Genomic DNA, 20970 nt, shown 5'->3' on the forward strand with positions numbered 1-20970 from the left:
TTCTATCCATCTGTACTGGTTTCATGCATGATTAAGCAAGTTAACCTACTGTTTTATACAGAACAAGATAAAGCACTAATATGGGCCATTTATGAACTTGGAATTTGAATCTTTGATTCAAATTAGTCCAAACCCTTCTGGCCTTAGTTGCATTAGCCCAATACATCCATTTTGCCATGTCTCATGCATGCATCATATTGTTGCACTTGCTTGGTGTTGATTGTGCTTCGATGTGTTCATTGTGGTAGGTCCTGCCTCCGAGGATATTCACGAGTATCCAACTGAAGGGCAGTATCCCACCACCACTCTGTCAGGCAAGCAACCCATTGATCATTTCGATACAAACCCATCTTCTCGCTTCTGCTCTCGTTTACTGCATTAAGACAACGCGATTCAAACTGCTGTGTGTTGCGGTAGTTGAACCCACTTTCCTTTGCATGACCTGTCATTGCCACAGTAACTAGATGAAACCCACTAGCATGTGTAGGAGTTGATTGAGCCATGTTGTGTTCCTACAATGCTATGCTTGCTATGCTTAGAGTTGTGTCAGGTCTGGCTCATCAGGGTGATGAACTAGAGTGAAAGTGTGTGTGTCGGTAAAGAGAGTGAAGTGTTGAATACGATTTGGTAAAGGTATCGATGGGAGGCCATGTAGGAGTACATGGTGGGTTGTTTCATTGAGACCGTCCCTAAGAACTGAGATCTGTATGCGTGATTTAAGATTCAGCTACTACCACACATTGGGCCCGAAACCAATGGACCCCCTCGGCTTCTTAATCACCCTTGTCCTCTGTCCAGGAGTTGCACGTAGTTTCTGGTGTTTGTAGTAAGCTGGAGGCCGTGGACAGCGCTGACCAAGGGGTGGGCTGTGATGCGGTAGGCTCGTGGCCCGGTGTACCGAGTCGCCCGTTTGGTGACCGGGAACCCTGCACACATCGTTCGGGGCCGTATGTGGAAACCTCGGCCGGACTCCCTGCGGATGGAACCTGAATAGGCGATAAACCTGGACTAGAGACTCGAGTGTTTAGGTAGGCTGTGGCCGACACCCACGTTGGGCTTCCGCTTGAAGGTTGCCGAGTACACGTCGTGTAGCGACGATAAGTGGTGAGAGCGTGTGTGACGAAGTACACCCCTGCAGGGTATGAAACTATTCGAATAGCCGCGTCCGCGGTAAAGGACTACTTGGTCGCTTATGCAGTTCATAGACAAGTAAATGGATACTACTAAAAGCCTCAAGATAAGTGTGAGTACCGCGGATGGCCCTCTCGTTGGATGACGAGGGAGGATCCACGGTGGAGTATTGAGATGGTGATTAGTGGACTCGTGTGCGAAAACTATTTCACAAGTGGTGTATCGTAGGATAGCTTAGCCAAGAGTCAAAGCTGGCTTGCTGCAATAACCCCACTACCTTCTTGAGAATGAACATGTATAGTAGGATCTGTTGTAAGACTTGCTGAGTACCTTTGTACTCATGTTGCTTTAATTACTGTTTTCAGACGACAACACCGCCCCTTCTGACGGGTTCTACGTAGAACTCGACGACGACGAGTGACGCGCCACCCAGGTGGTGATCTAGGCTTGTGAAGGGCCTATGTAGATAGACAGGCTTCGTCAAGCCTTCTTTCTTTCTAGTGTCTGTACCCAGACAGTTTGCTTCCGCATGTGCTTGTATGATTGTATGACTTGAGTGTCGGGTCATGTGACCCCTATCTGTATGAACAAGTTATGTAAGGCTCTCCGGAGCCCTTTAAATAAAGTACTTGAGTTGTAGAGTTTTGTTGTGATGCCATGTTGTATTTGCACATATCGAGCATATTGTGTGTATGTTTGAAATGCTTGGTATGTGTGGGATCCGACAATCTAGTTGTTTATCCTTGGCAGCCTCTCTTATGGGGAAATGTAGTCTAGTGCCTCCTTGAGCCATAGTAGTCCGCTACAGCCCGGTTCACCGGAGTCCTGCTAGCCCAGCACTACTGCTCTGGACGCCTGACTGGCCGGCATGTGAGTCATATCGTTCCTGTGTCTGTCCCTTCGGGGAAATGTCACGCGGTGACATCCGGAGTCCTGCCTAGCCTGCTACAGCCCGGGTTCCCGGAGTCCTGTTAGCCCAGTGCTACAGCCCGGATTCACACGCTGCTGACCGACACGTTCGATGTTGATTCATGTATGCCTGTCCCCATACGTTAGTGCCGCTTTGGGTTCACGACTAGCCATGTCGGCCCGGGTTCTCTGTCATATGGATGCTAGCGACATTATCATATACGTGAGCCAAAAGGCGCAAACGGTCCCGGGCCATGGTAAGGCGACACCCGTGGGAGTACCGTGCGTGAGGCCGCAATGTTATATGAGGTGTTACAGGCTAGATCGGTGTGACTTGGAATCGGGGTCCTGACAGCGTTGGCATCAGAGCCGGACTGCCTGTAGGTGCGATAAGCCAAACTGGTCGATGTCGAGTCTAGAAATGCTTTAGTTATATGTAGGGGAATTGATTGTGGGAGGGAACGTAAGGTGCTTTTACTCCTTTACCTCATGCCCTCTGATCTGAGTCATACTCTTCTCATTCTACGCGGGTTAAGGACTAGGCTCTCTCCTCTCTATCAGGTTCACGTGTTACTAATCCGTAGTAACTTATAGGATTGTTGGTTCCATGCTTCGGTTCAGTTTCTATTACCCTAGTATGTTGTCGGTTGAACCAGAACCTTGACATGATGTTGTTGAGTGGTATTGCAAACTGTTGCGAATGTCTCAAATCCTTTTTTCGAGCATTTACAACCGTTATGCTGTCCAAATTCTCCTAGAAATACTAATGCCTTGCATTATTTCGTGCTTTCAGATGGCCACCCGTTCCCAGAACCAAGTGGTTCGTCTGACCCGGTGCATCGGCGTACCTGGTCACACGGCCATGTTGGTCCGAGTGATGGTTGAGACAGGCTATCGTTGGTATCCCGAGTATACCGTCGAGGAGCAGTTCCGAGACTTTAATCAAAGTCAATATCTTTGCACAGTCAGGATTTACCCATCCTATCCTGGAGCCACTGAACCCCTCCATTGCTCTTATGGACTTGGGGTTACTATCGAGATGTCTGTGCAGGACGCAGCTTACTCAATGATGACTATCATGCGAGCCAGAACTGCCTTGCTTCAGAACACCGACTTCTGCTATATGCCAGCAGCACTCCCTGGGGCACAGGGGTACTATCAGGCCACTTACTGTGATTCTACCCATGAGGGCTCACTACTCCGTACCACCACCGAGATGCTTGAGGACAAGGACCGTGAGAATCGTGCCTTGCGAATGGAGCTCTTTAATGCTCGTGCTGATCACTGGGCCACTCTGACACGGTTTGCACCTGCCGTGCAAGCTGGGTTTATGGACATGAGGGACATATACCCCGTGCGATCTGGTCTGCCAGAATGTATGGAATGGCGTGATGTAGGAGGCATCACCCCTCCTCGTGGACCCCGTCTGCCACCGTTTGTTGGACCAAGGCCACACCCGAGTCCCTATGGACCGCAAGCTCCACAGGACCGACTGTTTCCGGATGATCATGTTCAGCTCCCAGGACATGGTGGTGACTTCTATGAGGATTACTACGGAGACGTCTGAGTTGGTAGTAGTTCCACTAGTATTGTAACAGTTGTAATCTCCACAGTCCTGCGTGTCTTGTGGGATACGACTTGGTGTGTATCACGTTCCGGAGGTGTAGAAAAATAATGTATAGGAGCTTGGAATGCCTCTGATGAGATGTATCGTCTTTCATCGTAGTTGTACCTTGGCCTGGGCTTGTACTAAACTATGTATGGCGTGTATGACCGTTGGTATATGTATGTTGCTATGTTACCATGTCATACTGATGGTCATCTCCGCATTCCGTGTTATCCATTACATTCCGCATTTCCCTATCAAGATTTAGCCATCCTCGTCTAAACCGTTGCTTTGTTTCTCCTAGGATGGTTAACACCCGCAACAACCCTGCTGTCCAGGCGCAGGGTGAAGCCAATGCAGCCAGGGCGGAGGATCTGCCCCAACCGCCTTCACTGGCCGAAGTTATGCTGGAGGCAGAAAGAAACAAGCGTGAGACTAACCGCTTGCTAGAGCGAATTGAGCAGAATACTGCACGTCACCAGAGGAACGACCTGGTGTCCATCAATGACTTTATCAAGTTGTACCCACCGAAGTTCAACCATTCCGTCGAGCCCCTTGATGCGGATGATTGGCTTCGCAGCATCACCCATAAGCTACGTTCTGCCAACGTAGCCAAAGCTGATAAGGTTACCTACGCTGCCTATCACCTCGAAGGCCCTGCTAGCCTTTGGTGGGAGAACTTTGAGGCTATGCGCCCAGCTGGCCAAATCACTACTTGGGCTGAATTCAGTGAGGCTTTCCGTGAGCATCACATTCCGGAGGGCCTCATAGATCGTAAGCGGGAAGAATTCTGCAACTTCACCCAAGGCAGACTAACCGTGGATGCTTACAGCCGTGAGTTTGGAAATCTAGCACGCTATGCTCCTGAAGAGGTATCCACCGACGCCAAGAAGCAGGCAAGGTTCCGCAAGGGACTTAGCCCCGAGCTTCGCCGTGATCTCCGTCTGCATGAGTGCACCTCTTTCCAGAAGTTGGTCAATAAGGCCATCAGTGCCGAGACAGGACAAACTGACTATGACGCTACACGCAAGCACTCTCGTGACTTTGGTTCCTCATCTGGCTCCGGATCCCAGAAGCGCCGGGTCTGGATTCCAAATACTGCTCTGCCACCCAGGTTCACTCCGAGGCCATCCTTCGAGGCGCCTCGCCCCAACCAGCAGCATGCACCGCCCAAGGTTTATGGTGGCCCCGCTGCTAATGCTGCTCCACGCCCCAATATTGTGACATGCTTCAAGTGTGGAGAAACGGGTCACTATTTGCGCGAGTGCCCCCGAAACAACCTCAATCAACCTGGACAGTCCGTTGGCCGTGGTAAGCCAGCAGGAAAGACTTACTACGCCAAGCCAGCCACCACTGCACGTGGCCATGTCAACTACGTTTCAGCTGAAGAAACTCATGAGGATCCCAACGTCGTCCTTGGTACGCTCCTTGTTAATTGCCATCCGGCAACTGTTCTTTTCGATACTGGAGCATCTCATTCATTTATCTCTGAGAGCTATGCTCGATTACACAACACCACATTTAGTGACATGCCTACTTCCATGGAAATTCAAACTCCTGGTTCTAGATGGCAAACCTCTAAGATAAGCCATGGAAATGAAATTCTTGTTGACAGACTGGTCTTCCTTGCATCACTAATAGCTCTCAAGTCCTCGGACATAAACATCATCTTGGGTATGGACTGGATGTCAGCTCATTATGCTAAGATTGATTGTTCTACTAGAACTGTTCAACTCACCCATCCGTCGGGCAAGACAGTCAATGTTTTGACCCGAGTGTCTAAGCGTCAGCTCTACTCACTAAATGCCAACCCTCTTCCAGACCTCGAAGATGTGCCGGTAGTCCGTGACTTTCCGGATGTCTTCCCTGAAGAACTGCCAGGTATTCCACCTGACAGGGATGTTGAGTTCGTGATAGACCTTGTTCCAGGAACCGTCCCAATCTCTAGAAGACCCTATAAAATGGCACCCCTAGAGCTAGTCGAGCTTAAGAAACAACTCGATGAGTCCTTGAAAAAGGGTTTCATCCGTCCTAGTTCTTCTCCGTGGGCTTGCCCCGTCCTCTTCGTCAAGAAGAAGGATGGTATGGATCGGATGGTTGTAGATTACCGACCCGTCAACCTAGTCACAATCAAGAACAAGTATCCGCTTCCCAGGATCAACGACCTGTATGATCAGCTCGCTGGATCCTCAGTCTTCTCTAAAATGGATTTGAGGTTGGGCTACCACCAAATCAAAATCAAGAACGGGGACATACCTAAAACGGCCTTTGTTACTCGTTATGGCCAATACGAGTATACAGTCATGTCCTTCGGATTAACCAATGCTCCAGCCACCTTCTCTCGGTTAATGAACTCAATCTTCATGGAGTATTTGGATAAATTCGTCGTAGTATACCTCGATGATATACTCATCTACTCCAAGAACGAGGCAGAACATGCCGAGCATCTAAGGCTAGTACTAACGAAACTTCGAGAGCATCGCCTTTATGCTAAATTCTCCAAGTGTGAATTCTGGTTGCCAGAGGTGACCTATCTAGGCCATGTAATCTCTGGTAAAGGTATTGCTGTCAATCCCGAGCGAGTTCAAGCCATCCTTGACTGGACTTCCCCTGAAACGGTCAAGCAAGTTCGGAGTTTCCTTGGCTTAGCAAGCTACTGCCGCCGCTTCGTCGAGAATTTCTCCAAGGTTGCTAAACCTCTAACCGAACTCTTCAAGAAAGATAAAAGGTTCGAGTGGACCCCACAGTGCGAGTTCAGCTTTCAGGAACTGAAAAGACGCCTGACATCTGCCCCCGTACTCGTACCACCAGATTTTTCTAAGGACTTTGTTATCTATTGCGACGCCTCGCGACAAGGACTAGGTTGCATACTCATGCAAGACCGTCATGTGATTGCCTACGCTTCCCGGCAGTTGCGTCCACATGAGGATAATTATCCCACACATGATCTAGAGCTTGCAGCCGTAGTGCATGCACTCAAAACATGGCGACATTACCTTCTTGGTAACCGTTGCGAGATTTTCACCGACCACCAGAGTCTGAAATACATCTTCACCCAACCGGATCTGAATCTCAGGCAAAGACGTTGGGTCGAGTTGATCTCAGACTACGACTTAGGAATAACTTACACCCCGGGCAAAGCCAACGTCATGGCTGATGCGCTAAGCCGTAAATCCTATTGTAACAACTTGATGTTACAACAAAGCCAACCACTTCTCCACGAGGAATTCTGTAAGCTTAACCTTCACATTGTTCCTCAAGGATTTCTATCCACCCTGGTGGCGAAACCTACCCTTACGGATCAGATCATCAAAGCTCAGAAGGTAGATCCGGGAATCTCCCGTATTAAGAGAAACATCAAGAAAGGAGTTGCGGATTGTTTCTCCGTTGATGACCAAGGTGTCGTGTTCTTTGGAGACCGCCTAGTGGTTCCCAAGGTACGCAACCTGAGGCGATTGATCCTTAAGGAAGCTCATGAATCTCCTCTCACCATTCATCCCGGTAGTACTAAAATGTATTAAGACCTACGCCAGAGGTTTTGGTGGACTAGGATGAAGAGAGAAATCGCTCAATACATTGCTAATTGCGACGTCTGCCGACGTGTTAAAGCAGAGCATCAACGACCTGTTGGCACCCTTCAGCCTCTAGCTATTCCTGAATGGAAATGGGATAAAATCGGTATGGATTTCATTACCTGGTTTCCCAGGACCAAGAGAGGGAATAATGTTATCTTCGTTGTTGCCGATCGTCTGTCCAAAGTAGCCCACTTCCTACCTGTTCGTGAGAGTATAACCGCTAGCCAGCTAGCAGACTTGTACATCTCTCGAATAGTGTCTCTTCATGGTGTTCCATTAGAAATTAACTCAGACCATGGAAGTCTCTTCACCTCTCGATTTTGGGAAAGTTTCCAAAATGCCATGGGAACTCGTCTCTCTTTTAGCACCGCTTTTCACCCTCAATCAAGTGGTCAGGTAGAACGAGTTAATCAAATTCTGGAGGATATGCTCCGAGCTTCTGTCATCTCCTTCGGCATGGATTGGGAGAAATGCCTTCCATTCGCCGAGTTCGCTTATAATAATAGTTACCAAGCTAGCTTGGGCAAAGCCCCTTTCGAGGTTCTCTATGGACAAAAATGTCGAACGCCTCTTAACTGGTCGGAAACCGGGGAAAGACAACTCTTTGGCCCGGATATGATCCAGGAAGCAGAAGAGCAGGTTCGCATTATTCGTGAGAAATTGAAAACAGCCCAATCTCGCCAAAAGAGCCATTATGATCGCAAACATAAGGCTATGACTTTTGAGGTTGACGACAAGGCTTACCTTCGGGTGACTCCTTTAAAGGGAACCCATCGATTCGGTATCAAAGGCAAATTGGCCCCTCGCTACATTGGACCCTTTCGCATTCTTGCCAAGCGAGGAGAAGTTGCCTACCAATTGGAACTACCTCCGCATCTTTCCAAGGTTCATGATGTCTTCCACGTATCTCAACTCAGGCGTTGCCCCTCGCCGTGCTCTCCAGCTACGGTTTCAACCACGCCCGTACCCCGGCAGCCGCCCGGCTTGTCGCCGGCGTCGATTCCGGCGACCCCGAGCTCCACTACCACCACCAGTCGACGCGGTTCGCCCGCAGCTACGCGTAGGTACTCTCCGCCATCCTTTTGGTCGCCGGAGGGGCAATCCCGCACACCACCGCCGTGTCTAGACGTCGCCGGCGGCTAAACGCCGGCGAGTCAGCGTGGTTTGACCACGGGTTGACCCCCCCAGGGTCACTGACAAGTGGGGCCCGCCTGCTAAATAAATCTGGGTTAGAGTTAAAACTAATCCTAATTAACTAATTATCTAACAGTGACACTGACACAGGGGACCCACACGTCAGGTGTGACCTGGACGACCCCGTTGACTTGCTGACGTCACCCTGACGTCAGGCTGACGCAGTAAAGCATTTACTGGAATTATTCTTATATTGGAAATTCCAGAAATTATCACAAACTTCAAAAAATCATAGAAAATAATCTATAGCTCAGAATGAAAAGATTTATATATGAAAAATGATCAGAAAAATCCATTCTATCCATCTGTACTGGTTTCATGCATGATTAAGCAAGTTAACCTACTGTTTTATACAGAACAAGATAAAGCACTAATATGGGCCATTTATGAACTTGGAATTTGAATCTTTGATTCAAATTAGTCCAAACCCTTCTGGCCTTAGTTGCATTAGCCCAATACATCCATTTTGCCATGTCTCATGCATGCATCATATTGTTGCACTTGCTTGGTGTTGATTGTGCTTCGATGTGTTCATTGTGGTAGGTCCTGCCTCCGAGGATATTCACGAGTATCCAACTGAAGGGCAGTATCCCACCACCACTCTGTCAGGCAAGCAACCCATTGATCATTTCGATACAAACCCATCTTCTCGCTTCTGCTCTCGTTTACTGCATTAAGACAACGCGATTCAAACTGCTGTGTGTTGCGGTAGTTGAACCCACTTTCCTTTGCATGACCTGTCATTGCCACAGTAACTAGATGAAACCCACTAGCATGTGTAGGAGTTGATTGAGCCATGTTGTGTTCCTACAATGCTATGCTTGCTATGCTTAGAGTTGTGTCAGGTCTGGCTCATCAGGGTGATGAACTAGAGTGAAAGTGTGTGTGTCGGTAAAGAGAGTGAAGTGTTGAACACGATTTGGTAAAGGTATCAATGGGAGGCCATGTAGGAGTACATGGTGGGTTGTTTCATTGAGACCGTCCCTAAGAACTGAGATCTATATGCGTGATTTAAGATTCAGCTACTACCACACATTGGGCCCGAAACCAATGGACCCCCTCGGCTTCTTAATCACCCTTGTCCTCTGTCCAGGAGTTGCACGTAGTTTCTGGTGTTTGTAGTAAGCTGGAGGCCGTGGACAGCGCTGACCAAGGGGTGGGCTGTGATGCGGTAGGCTCGTGGCCCGGTGTACCGAGTCGCCCGTTTGGTGACCAGGAACCCTGCACACATCGTTCGGGGCCGTAAGTGGAAACCTCGGCCGGACTCCCTGCGGATGGAACCTGAATACGCGATAAACCTGGACTAGAGACTCGAGTGTTTAGGTAGGCTGTGGCCGACACCCACGTTGGGCTTCCGCTTGAAGGTTGCCAAGTACACGTCGTGTAGCGACGATAAGTGGTGAGAGCGTGTGTGACGAAGTACACCCCTGCAGGGTATGAAACTATTCGAATAGCCGCGTCCGCGGTAAAGGACTACTTGGTCACTTATGCAGTTCATAGACAAGTAAATGGATACTACTAAAAGCCTCAAGATAAGTGTGAGTACCGCGGATGGCCCTCTCGTTGGATGACGAGGGAGGATCCACGGTGGAGTATTGAGATGGTGATTAGTGGACTTGTGTGCGAAAACTATTTCACAAGTGGTGTATCGTAGGATAGCTTAGCCAAGAGTCAAAGCTGGCTTGCTGCAATAACCCCACTACCTTCTTGAGAATGAACATGTATAGTAGGATCTGTTGTAAGACTTGCTGAGTACCTTTGTACTCATGTTGCTTTAATTACCGTTTTCAGACGACAACACCGCCCCTTCTGACGGGTTCTACGTAGAAATCGACGACGATGAGTGACGCGCCACCCAGGTGGTGATCTAGGCTTGTGAAGGGCCTATGTAGATAGACAGGCTTCGTCAAGCCTTCTTTCTTTCTAGTGTCTGTACCCAGACAGTTTGCTTCCGCATGTGCTTGTATGATTGTATGACTTGAGTGTCGGGTCATGTGACCCCTATCTGTATGAACAAGTTATGTAAGGCTCTCCGGAGCCCTTTAAATAAAGTACTTGGAGTTGTAGAGTTTTGTTGTGATGCCATGTTGTATTTGCACATATCGAGCATATTGTGTGTATGTTTGAAATGCTTGGTATGTGTGGGATCCGACAATCTAGTTGTTTATCTTTAGCAGCCTCTCTTATGGGGAAATGTAGTCTGGTGCCTCCTTGAGCGATAGTAGTCTGCTACAGCCCGGTTCACCGGAGTCCTGCTAGCCCAGCACTACTGCTCTGGACACTCGACTGGCCGGCATGTGAGTCATATCGTTCCTGTGTCTGTCCCTTCGGGGAAATGTCACGCGGTGACATCCGGAGTCCTGCCTAGCCTGCTACAGCCCGGGTTCCCGGAGTCCTGTTAGCCCAGTGCTACAGCCCGGATTCACACGCTGCTGACCGACACGTTCGATGTTGATTCATGTATGCCTGTCCCCATACGTTAGTGCCGCTTTGGGTTCACGACTAGCCATGTCGGCCCGGGTTATCTGTCATATGGATGCTAGCGACATTATCATATACGTGAGCCAAAAGGCGCAAACGGTCCCGGGCCATGGTAAGGTGACACCCGTGGGAGTACTGAGCGTGAGGCCGCAATGTTATATGAGGTGTTACAGGCTAGATCGGTGTGACTTGGAATCGGGGTCCTGACAATCTTTGCCATGATGAGCAACTTCGATCAGAGGGCGGCTCTCTACTCGGGCTCCGGCGGCGGCTTCAAAAGCTCCGGCAGCGCTGCTGCTCGAGGCCGCGGCTGCGGCGGCTCCTCTTGGTACCGTGGATCACCACAGACCAAGGGCAAGAGCGGCGGCGGCAACCACACCAACAACTATCACAGCAATGGCACCGCGGGCGGCCCCCCTCCTCCAACAATAGGGGTCGCTGCAACTCCTCCAACAACAAAAACTCCCGCCCTGATGCAATCCGCTGCCAGATCTGCGGCAAGCCGGGTCACTCCGCCAAAGACTGCTGGTATAGGTTTCAGGAGGATGATGACACCTCTTCTCAGGATGAAAAAGTTGCCGGGGCAGCGAGGGGTCCTATGGAGTCGACACCAACTGGTATGTCGACAACGGCGCCACGAATCACATCACTGGCGAGCTAGAGAAGGTCACTGGGGGAAAATTACCACGGCCAGGAACAAGTCCACACCGCAAATGGAGCAGGTATGAGGATTCAGCATGTTGGTCATTCGATTATAAAAACCCCTCATCGAAAAATACATCATAGAAATTTTTTGCATGTCCCTAGTGCCTCTATGAATCTCCTATCAGTTCACCGTATTGCCATTGACAATCATGTTTACCTTGAGTTTCACCCTTATATATTTTTGATCAAGGATCATGCCACAAAGAAAATCCACTATCGATGTAGATGTGTTCGAGGGCTTTACCCGTTGATTCCCGAGCTTAGGAGATCCAATAAGCAAGCATGTGGTGTCACCAAATTATCCTCGTCCCGGTGGCATGATCGATTAGGGCCTGCATCTTTTTCTTTAGTTGAACGAGTGCTTAGGAAAAATAAGCTCCCGTATGTTGGTGAGCGTAGCATTGAAATAATTTGTGATTCATGTCAAAAGGCTAAAAGCCATCAATTGCCATATCCAATCTCTACTAGCATTTCTACCGAACCATTGCAACTCATTTTTTCCGATGTTTGGGGTCCTGCCCCTAGTTCTGTTGGTAGACACACCTATTATGTGAGTTTCATTGATGATTACAACAAGTATTCCTGGATTTATCTTCCTAAGAAAAGATCCGATGTCTTCCAAGTTTTTCACAATTTTCAAGCACTCGTTGATCGTAAGTTTGATAGCAAAATCATTGCTCTCCAATATGATTGGGGAGGGGAGTATGAGAAACTTATCTCATGCTTCCAAAAGATCGGTATTTCTCATCATGTGTCATGCCCTCATGCTCACCAACAAAACGGTTCTGCCTAGCGCAAACATAGGCACATCGTAGAAGTTTGTCTTGCTCTTCTAGCAAGAGCTTACATGCCCCTAAAATTCTGGGATGGAGCGTTTCTTACTGCTGTCCATCTCATCAACATGCTACCTAGTCGTGTGATTCATAATGAAACTCCAGTAGAAAGACTCCTTCATACCAAATCCGACTACACAATACTTCGTGTTTTTGGTTGTGCTTGTTGGCCTAACCTCAGACCATACAACAAACGAAAACTTATGTTCCGAACTAAACAGTGTGTCTTTCTAGGTTATAGTCCACAACACAAAGGTGTCAAATGCCTTGATGTGTCCACAGGCCGTGTCTATATATCCCGTGATGTTGTTTTTGATGAAACCAAATTCCCCTTCGCTGATCTACACCCCAATGCTGGTGCCTTGCTGCGGCAAGAGATTCTTCTTCTACCTCCTCACCTCACCAATTTAGATCAAGGGGGAAATTATTCTGATGATCAACTGCTGACTAACCCTCATGATAATATCTTGCGTGAGCCTTGTGATGATGCAGAAGAACACAGCGAAGAAAATGGTGAAAATCGCGAGCAAAACAGTGCAGAAATCGGGTCTACAGGGCTCATTTTATGTGTCCACAACCAGGGGACAGATCCTCCTTGGGATCGCCGCGGCTGACACCCGTCAGCGGATCTGCACCGGGATTCGGAGCGTCAGCGAGGCCAGAGACAGCGCCAGGCACCGCGCGCGCCAGCAACGAGTCCCCGCCTGGCACGCGCATGACGCAACTGAAGGAAATATGCCCTAGAGGCAATAATAAAGTTGTCATTTATATTTACTTATATCATGATAAATGTTTATTATTCATGCTAGAATTGTATTAACCCGAAACTTGATACATGTGTGAATACATAGGCAAAACACCGAGTACCTAGTAAGCCTCTACTAGACTAGCGCGCTAATCAAAGTTGGTTAAGTTTCCTAACCATAGACATGAGTTGTCATTTGATGAACGAGATCACATCGTTAGGAGAATGATGTGATGGACATGACCTATCCGCTAGCTTAGCATAATGATCATTAAGTTTTATTGCTATTGCTTTCTTCATGACTTATACATATTCCTTTGACTATGAGATTATGCAACTCCCGAATACTGGAGGAATACCTTGTGTGCTATCAAACGTCACAACGTAACTGGGTGATCATAAATATGCTCTACAGGTATCTCCGAAGGTGTTTGTTGGGTTGGCTTAGATCGAGATTAGGGTTTGTCACTCCGAGTATCGGAGAGGTATCTCTGGGCCCTCTCGGTAATGCACATCATGATAAGCCTTGCAAGAAATGTGACTAATGAGTTAGTTGCGGGATGACAGAACTTTTAAAGAGACTTGCCGGTAACGAGATTGAACTAAGTATGAAGATACCGACGATCGAATCTCGGGAAAGTAACATACCGATGACAAAGGGAATGGCGTATGTTGTCATTGCATGCGGTTTGACCGATAAAGATCATCGTAGAATATGTAGGAACCAATATGAGCATCCAGGTTCTGCTATTGGTTATTGACCGAAGATGTGTCTTGGTCATGTCTACATAGTTCTCGAACCCGTAGGGTCTGCACGCTTAACGTTCGATGACGATTTGTATTATGAGTTATGTATTTTGGTGACCGAAGATTGTTCGGAGTCCCAGATGAGATCACGGACATGACGAGAAGTCTCGAAATGGTCGAGAGGTAAATATTGATATATTGGACGATAGTATTCGGACACCGGAAGTGTTTCAGAATATATCGGGTACGTATCGGAGTACCGGGGGAGGGGGGGTTACCGGAACCCCCGGGGTAAAGATATTGGCCATATGGGCCATAGGAGGGAGGCAAGGCAGCCCACAAGGGTTGGGGCACGCCTCCCCCCATGGGAGTCCGAATTGGACTAGGGGAGGGGGCGCGGCCCCCCTTTCCATCTCCTCCTCCCTCTCCTTCCCCATTTCCCCTTCCGGTAAAAGGAAAGGGGGGGTGGCGAATTGGATAAGGAGTCCAAGTGGGACTCCTCCCCCACCCTCCTTGACGATTCCACTTGGCGCGCCCTAGGCCGGCCTCCTCCCCTCTCCCTCCTTTATATACGGGGGTGGGGGCACCTCCAAGGACACACCAATTGTTCTTAGCCGTGTGCGGCGTCCCCCTCCACCGTTTACTCCTCCGGTCATATTGTTGTAGTGCTTAGGTGAAACCCTACACGGATCAATTCACCATCACCGTCACTAGGCCATCGTGCTGACGAAACTCTCCCTCGACACTTTGCTGGATCAAGAGTTCGAGGGACGTCATCGAGATGAACGTGTGCTGAACTCGGAGGTGTCGTACGTTCGGTACTGGATCGGTTGAATCGTGAAGACGTTCGACTACATCAACCGTGTTAAACTAACGCTTCCGCTTTCGGTCTACGAGGGTACGTGGACACACTCTCCCCCTCTCGTTGCTATGCATCTCCTAGATAGATCTTGCGTGAGCGTAGGAATTTTTTTGAAATTGCATGCTACGTTTCCCAACAGCAACCCGCCCAGGCGACGCCATCGAGCCGCGCCAATCACCTTCTGCCACGTGCCCGTCGGTCGCTCGGCTTGTTGATCCGTCGCGCGTCTATACGCGTGGCCCACGCCAGCAGACAGGCGCGGATTTGGAGGCGCCAACTAGACCGGGATTCGGCGCTGGTCCTGTCGGGCCTGTGACTGGCTCGCGACACGGAGCTGATCCGGGTGGACCCACGCCATCATCAGGCAATGATGTGGCCCGTGGCTCGGGATCTTCTGCACCGAGCGCAACAGCCACGCTTTCTCCCGATGCTACAGAAGATCCAGCTACCTCAGTAGATGTGCCTGGAGGTCTGGGATCGGCTGCTGATCCTATGGGATCTTCCGTGGCAACTGCTCCGAGTTCATCTCTGGCGCCAGTGCCGCATACATGTCTCCAACAAGGGGTAATTCAGAGAACTAATTATAAAACTAAATTTGGGTTAGCATGTTCTACAGGTGAACCTGGCACTCTAGCAGAGGCGCTCAATGACACACGATGGAAGAAAGCCATGGAAGAAGAATACATGGCACTTCAGAGAAATAAAACATGGCATCTAGTTCCACCACGGCAAGGTAAAAATCTTATTGATTGCAAGTGGGTATTCAGAATTAAGAGAAAATTTGATGGAACTATTGATCGCTACAAAGCAAGACTTCTTGCAAAAGGCTTTAAACAACGTTATGGTATCGACTATGAGGATACTTTTAGTCCTGTTGTAAAAGCTGCTAATATTCGTCTTGTTCTGTCCTTAGTTGTTTCAGGGGATGGAGTCTCAGACAACTAGATGTACAGAATGCGTTCCTCCATGGTGTTCTGGAAGAGGAAGTTTACATGAAACAACCTCCTGGGTTTGAAAGTAAGAATGCACCCTATCATGTATGTAAACTTGATAAATCTTTGTATGGATTGAAGCAAAGCTCCTAGGGCATGTTATTCAAGACTCAACCAAAAATTGCTAGCACTCGGTTTTGTCTCTTCAAAATCAAATACCTCATTGTTCATTTGTAATAAGTCAAATACCTCTATATTTGTGCTTATCTATGTTGATGATATTATTGTCACAAGTTCATCAGATGAGGCTATATGAGGGTTGCTCAAGGATCTAAGTGCTGAGTTTGCTATCAAGGATCTGGGAGATCTACATTTCTTTCTAGGCATTGAGGTAAAGAAACATGAAGATGGACTTCATCTCTCTCAGGAAAAGTATGCTGCTGATCTGGTAAGAAGAGTTGGGTTGCAAGGCTGTAAGTCATCACCAACACCTTTATCCAGTACAGAAAAGTTATCATTAGTAGAAGGAGAGCAACTAAATCAGGAAGATAGTACCAGATATAGAAGTCTAGTAGGAGGACTTCAATACTTTTTTTTTTTGAGATCTGGAGTAGAAACAAACTACTCAGGTGGGGGGGGGGGGGGGGGGGGTGGTACATTCAGAGAGCATCAAGGGCCGTAGACAGTCCGGGACATTGGCGATCAATATCTGCTCTCCTGAGATTCTTGTTGCTGCAGCGAGGCCATGGGCCAGAGAGTTGCATCCTCTCCTTACGCATCGGACGCTGCATGCAGCAAAGCCAGCCATGGTCTTTTTTATGTCCATAATTAGTCCATAGTGAGGGGATCGCGTTGGTGTTTGTGATTCCAGCTCATTCACAATGGTTTGGTTGTCCATCTCAAGTACTATCTGACCATTGTAGTATCCTGCCATTGTCTGTAATCCAACTAGGGCCGCTCAAGCTTCAGCCTCCTCGGCGCTGTGGCAGCGTGGGAGCCTTTTGCACAAAGACAGGAAGACAAAGCCACGATAGTCTCGACCAACCACACCCGCCGCACTTTCCCCAGTTTCCTCAAGGAAAGCAGCGTCAGTGTTGATTTTGGCCACTTCTCGCGGCGGCGGCATCCATTTGGCCGCAGGTAAATCAGTACTACGGCTTTCTGAACTCCCTTCTTTCAATTTTTCCTTGCCCTCAGTAGCATCCCTTGCCTCCGCTGCAGTTCTTAGTTCCTTATCATATTTTATCAGGAACTGCACGGAACTGCTAATTGTCTCCCTTCCGTTGTTTCGCAGGCTATCTTCTCTAAGGTGCCAACTCCTCCAAAGAAGCATCAGGATTTTGGCCCGCCCTTCTTCACTTTCTGTATCCAGCAAAGTCTGTAGCCAATCCTCCCTAGTGTATGCAAAGTTCTTTTCAGCAGGTAAATTCCACACTTCCCTCATAGCACACCTGAGAGCTCTACTTTTTGTGCACATGACCACCGCATGGTGTTCATCCTCAATACTGTTCCCACAAATGCAGCAAGTGGCATCCAGTTCAATGGTTCTTTTCCACTTGTTTTTCTTTGTAGCTAGAGTATTTGTGGCCACTCGCCAACCAAATATTCGCACTTTTCCAGGAACTTTCAGTTTCCAGATGAGATCCCAGCTGCTTCTATCATTTGGCTCTCTGGTGGAACTCGACGGGTTTTGGGCCAGCTGAGGTAGGCTTGTTGCGGCTAGCTTGTATGAACTTCTTACCGAGAAGATCCCGTTCTTCTCATAGTGCCAGGCAATGCAGTCATCCACATTTGTCGCCGGAATGTTCAGATTACATATTTCATCGGCATCAAACGGGAAGAAGAGTTGCCTAATTAGTGTCTCATTCCATTCTCTCCTGTCAGGATGCATAAGTTGACTTACCCACCGAATCCTCGATCTCCGAATGAACGATGCAGTTTTCAGACCCTCCCGTCTCGGGATCCACTGGTCTCGCTGGATCTGAATGCTCTTTCCGTTTCCCACCCTCCATATGAGGCCTCTTTTCAGGAGGTCAAGCCCAAACTCAATGGCTCTCCAGACGGGGGATGCATCCGACGCAAACACCGTGTCCAAGAGGTTACCATTGGGGTAATATTTAGATTTTAGCACCCTCGCACACAAGCTATCTGGGTTTTGAATTAATCTCCATCCCTGTTTGGCAAGGAGTGCTTGATTAAATAGGTGCATATCTCTAAACCCGATGCCTCCAGCTCTTTTTGGTTTTGTCATCCGTTCCCACGACATCCAATGCACCTTTCGGTGTCCCTCCTCATCTCCCCACCAGAAGTCCCTAATCATTCTTTCGTACTTCTGGCAAAAACCCTTGGAGAGCATAAAAACACTCATGACGTAGGTCGGGAGGGCCTGAACTACTGATTTTACATGGACCTCCTTTGCTGAGAATGACATAAATTTCTCTGACCAGTCACTGCATCTTTTCCGGATTCTGTCCATTATTGGTTGGAATTGGTCGTCTTTCATCCTTCCCTCCGGGGTCGGTAGGCCTAGGTACTTGCTCTCGAAGGTGTCCGACGTTACGCCAAGAATAGCTAATCTCCTCTCTAGTTGCTGCTGGGCATACTTCGCTAAAGAGGAGCGAGCATTTGTTTGCACTTAGCAACTGACATGTACATTTCTGAAATGTGAGGAGAACTCTTTGTATACTTTCAGCTTGCCCTGGCTCCGCCTTGAAAAATAACAAACTGTCATCTGCGAACAAGAGGTTAGAGATGCCCGGGCTGTTCCTAGCAACTTTGATGGGAGTCAGCTTGTTTTCTGCCATTTCCTTTCTCAGGAGATGCACAAGGCCATCCGCAATAAACAGAAAAAGATATGGGCTGAGAGGATCTCCTTGCCGTAGCCCCCGAGAAGGTGAAAACATCTCAAGTAGTTCTCCGTTGTATCTAACTGAATATCTCACTGATCGGACACATTGCATCACCCATCCGGTCCATTTATTGCAGAAACCAAATTTCCTCAGCACACCTTCGAGGAAACTCCAGTCAACTCTATCATACGCTTTTGCGAGGTCGAGTTTGTATGCACAGTAATTATCTCTGACATTCTTACAGTGTTGGATTTTGTGGAAACATTCAAAGGCGATAATGGCATTATCCGTGATCATTCTTCCTGGATTTTGTGGACTTCAATACTTGACTCTAACAAGGCCTGGTATTTCATTTGATGTGAACAAAGTATGGCCGTTTCTTCATGCACCCACCACAACTCATTGGACTGCTGCAAAGGGCATAGTTAGATATGTGAAAGACACTATGAATGTTGGTCCACAGCTCAAAGAAAAGCCCACAGCTCAAGGAAAAAACTTTTTAAAAATGTGGACACCCGAATGAATTTAGGGTTGGAAAATCAAATGTTTTTCTTACCGTGGTCAGAAAGATATAATACGGTCCAATTTCAGCATCAACTACTGAGTAGTTTTTCTCCCAACTAGCAAACCAAAAGAAAAGGGTTGGACCATCTTTGAAAAAAGGGTTGGACACCGGTGAAAGTGAGGACACATGATCCACTTAGCAATAGCCTCACAGACACGATAGAGAATGACCTTGAGGAAAACACTGCAATCAGTTGGTTGCTGTCAGGATGATGGTGCTAAACCTGGGCATCAATCACAACTTGTTTCACATGTGAGATTTTTTTAAATGAACCTTGATTAGAGAGGGTAGCCAATCTGGCTTCCTGCTAGGCTTCAACTATTCTCATTTTCTTTTTGCGCATAGAGCTTCAACTATTTCAGCATAAGTGTCATCTCTCTGCATATCAAGTACTACTACTCATCATCCATTCGTTGCAGGGGAGTCAATGCCAACAACAGCCTAATTCGGCTTCAAATGTTGTTTGAGGACAATGTCACAAGGCGGGTGATAGACGTAGAATGGACTTGAGTACAACGTCTGAGCATCAACCAAAATAGTCATTGATCAGCCTTCTATAGGATGTTGGCACGAGGACGAAGATGAGGGTATCAATCAAGCTTAGGGACCGGTTATGAATCAAGCTTAGAGAGTGGTAAAGCATGCACTTGGCCAACTCCTCTGGAGGGAAGGGACCTACGATAGATAGGAAACATGGAAGTATTTGAGCTCCAACTCGATCGTGGTTGGCAGCGCCCTGAGTTGGAGTTCCAACTCAGACATGGTTATCTTTTTCAAGAACAAAGGCGCAAGAAGCATCCGGCTTTAACTTAAAGTGCCGAACAGGCGAGTGCACAGATGAAAGGTTCAAACAAGGGCAGCGCCCAAATATAAAAGGAACCAAACATGGCTGTAGCCGGATAACATATGTGAAGAGTCAAACAGAATATTATAAGCCACCTAAGAGGCTCATCGATAGGAGATCTAACACGGATATTGATTTGTCAAAGCTTCTGAAGAGCTAACTCAAGCATTTTAAAAATATTAATAAGGCATTTGAGAAATGTGAAATGCGCATAAAAGATATTGACAAGTATTAAAAAAATGTCAAAGTTGTATTAAAAATGTTAATCACGCATTTGCAAATGTTAAAACGTGTATAGATAAAAATTGACCATGTATTCAAAAAAGGTTAGTCTTCTTTTTAAAAACTTTTAATCAAGCATTTAAAAACTGTTTAACATGTGAATAGAAAGCTGTTAATCACGTATTGAAAAAAATGTTAACCAAGCATTTGAAAAATGTTAAATGTGTATAAAGAAAATGTTTCCCATGTATACAAAAAATATACAATGTGTGTAAAAAAGATGCTCATGTATTCAAAAATGTTAATAAAGCATTTAAAAAAATGATAAATTTGTACTTGAATTTTTTTAATCAAGAATTCGAAAAATATTAAAGTGTATAGAGCAATGTTGATCACGTATTAAAAAATGTTAGTTTGTATTCTAAAAATGTTAATCAAGCATTTAAATTTTTTAAAATGTGAATCGAAATGTTGATCACGTAGTAAAAAATATTAATCTTGTATTTGAAATATTTAAATCAAGCATTTAAAAAATGTTTAAAATGTCTAAAGAAAAAAGGTTCATGATGCATTAAAAATATTAAACTTCTATTTGAAAATTTTGAAATGTGTATTAGAATAATATTCTTGACTTATACAAAAATGTAGAATGAAAACCGAAAGAAACAAAGAAAAACAGAAAAACAATGAAAACCGAAAAGGAAACAAAAAACAAAAGAAAAAAGAAAACAGAAAAAGAAAACCCAAGACACAAGTGCAAAAACAATAGA

This window comes from Triticum aestivum, chromosome 1D (genome assembly GCF_018294505.1).
Source record: "Triticum aestivum cultivar Chinese Spring chromosome 1D, IWGSC CS RefSeq v2.1, whole genome shotgun sequence".
Lineage (NCBI taxonomy): Eukaryota > Viridiplantae > Streptophyta > Magnoliopsida > Poales > Poaceae > Triticum > Triticum aestivum.